Source organism: Mandrillus leucophaeus, unplaced genomic scaffold (assembly GCF_000951045.1).
Source record: "Mandrillus leucophaeus isolate KB7577 unplaced genomic scaffold, Mleu.le_1.0 Scaffold257, whole genome shotgun sequence".
Lineage (NCBI taxonomy): Eukaryota > Metazoa > Chordata > Mammalia > Primates > Cercopithecidae > Mandrillus > Mandrillus leucophaeus.
Genome location: NW_012102665.1, coordinates 577417 through 584938, shown reverse-complemented (window position 1 = coordinate 584938; position 7522 = coordinate 577417).

Sequence of the window (7522 nt, the reverse complement as noted above, 5' to 3'; positions counted from 1 at the left end):
TTTTTTATATTTAATTATGTACGTTAAGTAATAGGAGACAATACAAAATTGTAGATGTTTAGAAAAAAATTATTTCAGATTTCTATTTTAGTTTCCAAAGATTCAATTTTGATTCACATTTAAGTTGGTAGATTCCTAAAATGAAATGAGACTAAGATACAGTTAAGATTTGATGAGCTAATGCTTGTAAAAATAATTTCACTTAAGGAGTTTCATTAGAACTTAAACTTTTATCAAAGCAATATGTTGAATATCATTTTTAAAGAATGGCTATGTAACATTCTTTGGCTATGTAACATAACAAACTATGGCTTAGTTTACAGTGCCTTTCATACACAGGTTATTCTTCACAGCAGTCCTGTGGTGTGTAGGCTATGGTATTCTAATACTAATAAGTAAGTTGACTAATGCCCAAAGGGACTAAAGAAACAAAACTCCTAAGTTTAGATGGAATTTAAACTAGACCTTCTGATTCTAAATATCATACTTTGAATATTATATTTTCTTAAATGGCCCAGTTTAAAATATTGATCAACCCAAACTTGTATAGGCAATTTCTTTGAACTCATTCTTAAAGTACCCTTGCAGATTAATCTGGGATGCTGCATGTGGTTTAGTTTACACCTGGAGAATGATAGAGAGGATGGAGCTTGGGTATAATGCAGCTTATTTAGTCGTTAACTTTTATTTCAGCTGTAACTAAGTATAACGTTGAAAAGTTTTTGAAGCTATGTTACTGAGTATGCCATACAACAAATTTTTTTCATATTGAAGTTTTGGAATCCTTTTACATTATGCTGTTTTTTGGGTTTAAGGGCAGTGTTAAAGTGGAGTGAAGAATGGGTCCAGAACTAACTGAGGGTAACCGCCTAGACCGCACTCTGTGCAGAATCTCCGGGCCCTCCTACCAGTTTTCCAAACCAGTTCTGATAAGCTTAGAGTCCTTGTTGCTGGGGAAGGTGAGGAGCAAAATATTGGTGCTGTATCTGGTAGCGGCCAGGGAATCATTCAGAAACCTTAGGAAGGTGCCCTTGAACATGAATGATATTTAGGAGTATTGTTAAATAGGGATTTGGGAGGGTGAGTCATGAGACCTGGTAGCCTGTTTTGACTGCTGCCAACAAGCCTGGATGGAGAAGTCTTTATTTAGAGATAATATCATTGATAAACTAGAAAAGAGTGCTTTTAAAATGGTTCCGGTGGTACCCAGGTGTGTGGGATCAATTAATGATACCTAGGCTAACAACTCCCCACATAAAATTGAGAGAGAGAGAGAGAAACCCCTTTGTAAATATGCATGGGCCTGTAGCGTCAAGATGCACTGCCCTTCCCCCTCCAGGAAAAAAAAAAAACACAACACCTAAATGCATACTTTTTGTTAGTTCCTGCCTGTGAAAGATAAATAGACCTCAGGAGGTAAAGTTCAGAAGTCTGCCGCCACATTTGTTTGATCTCTGGTTTATTATTTCTGGTCCTTTTCCCTCAGTCCCCTCAAAACAATGAATGTATGTTTATTAAACTACTGTTACTTTGCTTCCATGTTTGTATTATATCTCTTTTTTTATACTTTGGAGTAAAAGTATTTGAAAGTTCCTAAATTTGAATTAGAGTTTTGTTGTTGTTTTTAAATTGGATCTGAGAATAAACCTAACTTAGTCTTTTGGACAAAAGTCTAGATGGCACAACTACGGAATTTTGGCTGAGGAGGTTTTCCCTCTAATTTCTGTAAGAGGGTCTGGAACCTGCTCTGCTTTTAGCACAGATCTTTGAGCTGGTGCATCACCAATGCTTTTTCCTCCACAAATTCATTTCTTAACTCTCCTAACTTTTAAGTCAGCTTCTTATCTCCCTAGACTAAGGAGCAAACTTAACTTACTTTCTGGCTTTATTGATATGAATTTGGTTGGTATTTGAACATCTATCGTGAAGTCATTCTGGAAGATACCTCTGTATAGTTTTGTGGAGGGGAAAGAACACTAGGCTTGGTAAGCCTTTAGACCTGAGTTAATATTCTGGCCCTGCCATTTATTCTCTTTAAAATCTGAGCAAGTTAACTTTTTCTCAGCTTTCTATCTTTAAAATATTGATGGATTTTTGGATCATCTCCAGTTTTTTGCTATTACAAATAAAGCTGCTGTGAACATTCACACACAAGTCTGTGTGAATATATACATTTTTTCTCTTGGGTATACATCTAGAAGTAGAATGGCTGTTTAACTTTTTAAGAAACTGCCTGCCCAGCACGGTGGCTTATGCCTGTAGCTGGGACCATAGGCCTGCACCACCATGCCTAGCTAATTTTTTTGTATTTTTGGTAGAGATGGGGTTTTGCTTTGTTGTCTAGGCTGGCCTTGAACTCCTGAGCTCAAGCAGTCCACCTGCCTTGGCCTCCCAAAGTGCTGGAATTAATAGGCGTGAGCCACTGCACCCAGCCTGACGTAGATCACTTTTATATTTCAATCTATGAAATTCCCTTTTAGTAGAAATAACTCATTTATTCAAGACTTCATTTATTTAAGATTGGTGGCAATTTGGACCTGGGTTAGTTCAAATTTTATATTTGGATTACCTGTGGGAAAAAAGATTACTACCAAAGTAATTGCATTATGATTGCAAAGGAAATTTTTATTCACTGAAGGGAACATATAACACATCTGTAATATTTGGGAAATCCACAAGTGTATATCAGAGCAAGTGCTTTGTTATACTACCTTTCTATTAAATACTGTTTGTATACATAACCTTGGTAACTAACTTGAAACTAGATAAACATGCTGCTACTGTATTATATAAATAGAAATACATTATACATATGGTGTATATATAAATACATGTATGAATATACATATAGTATACTTCAGCAAATTATTCTTGCCTTAAATTCAGTTGTGTTGTAGGACAATTTTGCATTTCTAAGGATTTAGTCAGGTTTTAGTATTGATATTTGAAGGAAGGATTTCTGATAAACATTATTTGTATTATTGCAAAGTACAAAATTAAAGCTTGCCATACCTCTTGCTTGAGACTATTAGACTAAGTTGTGTAGTACTTCAAATTTATGTTATTTATCTATTTCCATTAATTTTCTTTCTCCAAATGAATTAATTGGGTTTCTGCTACCTCACTAGATGAGGGGTTGAAAAGTTTCTGTAGAAGGCCAAATATTAAATAGTTTAGGTTTTGTGGACCATGTGATCTTTGTTGCAGCTACTCAGATCTGCTATTGTAAGGTAAAAGCAGCCATGACAATACAGAAATGAACGAAAGGAAGTGTCATCCAATAAAATTTTATTTATGAAAACAGAAGGTGGGCCAGTTTGGCTCGGTGGCTGTAGTTGGGCAACCCTTTCACTGTGCTATAAAATCCAAGATCTGTAACATTTTTATTCTTGACTCATCACAAAGTGCTCAGCAATACATCTCATCAATACTTATTTTCCAAATAAGTATTGAATGAATCTTGATGTTTCAGGCCAAGCTAAATGAGACCATAAAGCTAATTTGGGGTCAAATAATGAAATTATTTTTAATTAAACTTGTTATTTTGAACACTTTCAGACCTATACAAAAGCTGCACAGATATTGTAATGAATTCCCAATTCTTCACCTGAATTAAGCTGTTAACATTTTGCCAGTTTGCTTGTTTTTCTCTGTACATTTATACATTATTCTTAATCTTAATTTTTTGGTGTACCTTTTGAAAATAGGTTGTGGTCATTGGGACCTTTAACCTGTGTCTCCTAAGAACGAGGGCACTTTTACAATCATAGTAGTGAAATTTAGGAAATTTAACATTGCTACAATTCTGTTATATAATATGCAGTATATATTGAAATATCCCCAGTAATGGCCTTATGGCAACTGTCTTTTGCTGTAAGGACATTACTTACAAACTTACTAATTTGGAACAGTTTCTCAGCCTTTAGCGTTGATGATATTGACATTTTTAAAGAGTGCATTTGGTTTTTTCTGTTTCCTCATGATTTGATTCAGGTTATGCTTCTCAGTGGTGCACATTAAGGAGCACCTGATAGCAGTGTCCGTTACTGGTAATGTGGAGGTGATGTCTATCAAATTGCTCCACTGTAAAGATTCTATTTTTGCTATTGTAAATAGTAAGGAAATAATTTGACAATAGGGAAACACCCTGTTTCCAAACATTTACCCGTTAGTATTAGACTGTGCTGATGATTCTTGCCTGAATTAATTGCGTTTACTAACTGACATTCTGCTTTATATTCATTTGTTGGTATATTTATTTGTTAAAATATCATTTTAAAGCCCCACATCATTATAAGGTAACTCTCATTCTGTGGTGTATCTCATTGTCTTTCATTTTCTAAAATGTAAAGATGGGAAACAAAATTTGGCAGATTTATTGTGGCCTGAGCAGTATCAAGGGAAAAACTGAAGGGAAGGATAGACTATGAGCTTTTTTCTGTTTTATGTAGGATTATTAGAGGTTATGTAGGGAATAGAAGGGTGTTTAGATCAAATTTGATAAAAGGTTGTACAAATTAAAGAGATCTCTTTGGTGTGATACTTCTCAAGGTATTAATATGCTGATGTGCTTGTGAATATCTTATAGAAGGATAAAATATATTAAAGAAACTCTTGACTCATCAAGTATCCCTATGGACTACATTTTCATTAGCAAATATTAATGAATGTGCCTCTATGAGAAGCATTGGATTCTGTTTTTTAGATAATGAAAAGATTTGCAAGACAATCTTTATCTTTAGGGAATTTATATATGTTGGGGAGGGAGAGGGGAAGGAGAGGTAGGAGAATATGGAAAAAAAAAAAAAACTTTGCAATTATTGGTGGAGTAAAAGTAAGGGCACCCAAGACAGCAGGGAATTAAAAGGAAGAAGAACTCTTAATTAGAAAATGGAAAATGCTTCCTGGATGGTGTTTGTAATAGGTAAATTTAAGCTGAGATGAGGTTAGAGAGTACAGAAATGGAACAGATGAAACCACGTAAGACAGAAAAGTAGTGGGGCATGTTGCAGCAAATTGACTCCATATGGGCTGTGTGCAGGGGAGGAAACTAGGTTGGGGCCAGATCCTGGAGACCCTTGAATTACAGCATGAGAAAGAAAGTTGTGCCTTAATTCAGACTGCCTGGGAGGCTTATAGGGGGTGTAATGGTGGGGGTTGGGAGGGAGGGCATGCAAGGGCGTGCATTGAACAGAGTGGGAAGATTGAAATGGTGCTAATATATAAACTGGATTTGAATGAGGGCAGGCAATTATATTAATAATAGTCTAGGACCATGCTCTTTAAACTTTGTTACTGCATACCTACTAAAATAATTTTGAAAACTCTGTGTCATGTATTTTAAAGTTGACATCCAAATTTTTCTCCATAAAATTTTACCATATTTGCAAAGGATATAATTTCTAATGTATTATAAATATCAGTATTTTAAACATAGAGTTGTATCACTTTTTAAAATGGACTCTAAATACTATAGCACTTGGATACCCACTATTCATTTTTTAAAACTCACAAATAGGCAAGACTGTAAGAGACAAATAAGACAAAAAAATTGTGAATAAATTATTTAAATTGAGATGCTTGCATTTTTTTCTTTATCTCTTTTCATTTTCCACACAGAAATTTACCTTGATATATTTTCATGGTTGAGAGTTGATTTCTCAGTCACATTTCTCTGCACCAAAAATGGGTAAAGAGAAATTTAAATTTTGTGTCAGGCAAGGTGGCTCACACCTGTAATCCCAGTACTTTGAAAGGTTGAGGCAGGAGGATCACTTGAGCCCAGGAGTTTGAGACCAGCCCTGGCAACATAGTGAGACCACCAGCTCTACAAAAAATAAAAAAAATTACCTGGGCATGGTGGCACATGCACTTGTAGTCCTAACTAGGGAGACTGAATTGGGAGGACTGCGTGATCCTGGGAGGTCGAGGCTGCTGTGATCCATGATCACATGAGACTTTCTCTCAAAAATTAAAACATAAAAAGAAATTAAAAATTTGAATTTCCTGTTAATATAAAACTTAAAGTTTTATTGAGTTCCCATTATTAATACTCAGTTGATCAACCAGAATGTATTACAAATTGAAAAAATCTAGTGAACAACGTTTTATCAAAAAGGCATCTCTTAATGAAATGGATGGGAATTTTACAAAATAATTGTATATTCATGGATAGAATTTATTGCTTAGAATGAGATAATACTTAACATCATTTCTACTTTACATTTTAAGAGCTATAAGCGCTGAGAAATGTTCGTAAATAAGTCAATGGGAATGGAAATGGTTTTGTTGGCAGTGCCACTCATTTTCTTGAACTGCTTCCAACTTATATGCAAAAAAATTACAAAAATTATTTTTAATACGCTTTCAGTCTTTCCATAATTTTGAAACTTTGTTGAAATTTGTTGAAATATTTCAACAAAGGGTTGAAAACCATCTGACTTGTAAAAGTATTCATTACAGTATTTAGAGGGTTGATCACTTAACATTTTCATCAATATTTCAAAAGGTTCCATTGTTTAGCGTGGAAGGTTTTTTTCTGTCTTGGAGAAGTGCATCCTAGTAGCTTTGAGATAGTTAGCTTAGAGATGATGCTTTTCTCAGATTCGAGAACATGAAGGGAAAGCCTTGGATCCAAAACTCTCAGGCACATTTTTGGGATAGAAATCCCTAGAAGCTGGGGTCTGGAAAATTCCTTAGAGTTACCCAATCTGATAAAGTTGTAGTTACTAAGTTATAAATCTTCATGTACCTTCATGGGGTTTGAATACCCCAGTTTGCTCTAGGCGGAATTATCAGAGCCTCTGAGTTAGAGTGTTGGGAACTTAAAAGGAGGGAATAGATACAGAATACTTTATAAAAGTAGAATTTATGGCTCTTAGGAACTGATTAGATATGGGGGCAAGAAAGATAGTATTTTAAACAATAAATGAAGACCTCGTGTTCGGTATCTCGAGTTGAGTGGAGAAAATGATGGTGATTGGAAAGTCATGAGGGTGAGCTGATTTTATAAGAATAGTTTGGACAGTTTAGTTTTCAGAACAAATATGACATGGAGGTGGAGATTTTACAGTGTACTTGCAAATATGGCTCTGGGGATCAGGACAAGATGACTTCATGGGTCATCTGCACAATATGTGGTAGCTGCAAATGGCTGGGTTTACCAAGGAGGGGAGGAGGGCATATGTGTAATGTATATGTATGAGGACAAAAGTACAGGGGAAACTACTACATAAAAGAGAAGTAAGCAAGAATAGTTCAGAGGAGTAGAAAATTACTCAGGATTGTGCACTTCCAGAGAACTGACGAGAATTTTAAGAAGAGGATGTTGGGGTGGCAGGTGTCAACATTATGAAAAGCTGTAGAGAAGTAAGAGCAGTTGGTCTGGGAAGAGTTGCTGATCTTTGAGAAGAGAGTCACAGAGTGAAAGAGAAGACATTTTATTTGTCTTGGTGAAGGCTATCAAGGGGGAACTGTACCTTTAAGAAGTTTGACGGAAAAAAGCCATTTTAGGGATAGCAAG